Here is a 984-nt window from a genome sequence, read left to right as displayed (position 1 = left end):
GAAAGAAGGAGAGAGAGAGAGAGAAGGTAGGAAGGAAGGAAGGGAGGGAGGGAGGGAGGGAGGGAGGGAGGCAGGGAGGGATGGAGGGAGAGAAGGAGAAAGGGAAAAGGGGCCATAGGATCCAAGCTTTAAAGGTATTGGTAAACACACACCTCAGATGTGCATTTCTGAAAATGCAGACGTAGTGATTGAAAATTTCATATGGGCCAATAAACAAGATTTATTTCAGCAAATGTGAATAAGAAGAACAATGAATGGGGAATATATATACAAGATATTAAAATACAGCAGTCCCTCAGTGTCCATAGAGGATTGGTTCCAGAACTCCCATGGATATTAAAATTCACAGATGCTCAGGTCCTGATATAAAATGGTGCCATATTTACATATAATCTATGCACATCCTCCCATATACTTTAAATCATCTCTAGTTTACTTATAATACTAGCACAATGTAAATGTTATGTAATTAGTTGTTATCTTGTATTGTTTTTAAAATTTGTACATTTCTCATCATTGTATTGTTATTTTTATTGTTTTTTTTTTCCTGAATGTTTTCAATTTGAGGTTGGCTTAATCTGCAGGTGTAGAATCTGTGGATATAGAGGGCCCACTGTACGTACTCTTTTTGAGGAGTAAGGATGGTATCCAGTGAAAACTGGAAACCCTGTTAGATAAATTCTAAAAGAACTGTCACACTCAACTCTATATTCTACAACAGCAGTAACTAAACAGTATGGTACTGCCTCAGAACAGACAGACACATCTATGGAACAAAATAAAGAATCCAAAAATAAACTGAAACACATCTGGGAATGTAATACATTATATAGATGCCATCCCAAATGAGTAAAGAGAATGTGGATTATTTGATCAGTGGTGTTGGATCAACACAGAAAAAGCCATCTTGAAAAAATAAAGTTGGATCCATGCCTCACACCTTACACCTGGATAAATTCCAAATGTAAGAAATCAAAACCCCAA

At 36.7% G+C, this 984-nt stretch overlaps 1 non-coding gene across 1 annotated transcript; it reads right to left on the bottom strand.

Moving 5' to 3' along the window:
• Positions 1–640: 640 nt before the first annotated feature.
• Positions 641–701, bottom strand: LOC119626935 (U7 small nuclear RNA). Its single transcript, XR_005243107.1, has one exon. It is a non-coding gene; the product is annotated as a U7 small nuclear RNA (small nuclear RNA).
• Positions 702–984: the final 283 nt, after the last annotated feature.

The sequence above is a fragment of the Chlorocebus sabaeus genome, chromosome 17 (genome assembly GCF_047675955.1).
Source record: "Chlorocebus sabaeus isolate Y175 chromosome 17, mChlSab1.0.hap1, whole genome shotgun sequence".
In the NCBI taxonomy this organism is placed as follows: Eukaryota; Metazoa; Chordata; class Mammalia; order Primates; family Cercopithecidae; genus Chlorocebus; species Chlorocebus sabaeus.
Note: the sequence above shows the minus strand (reverse complement) of the source record. Positions and strands in the feature narration are given on the sequence as shown.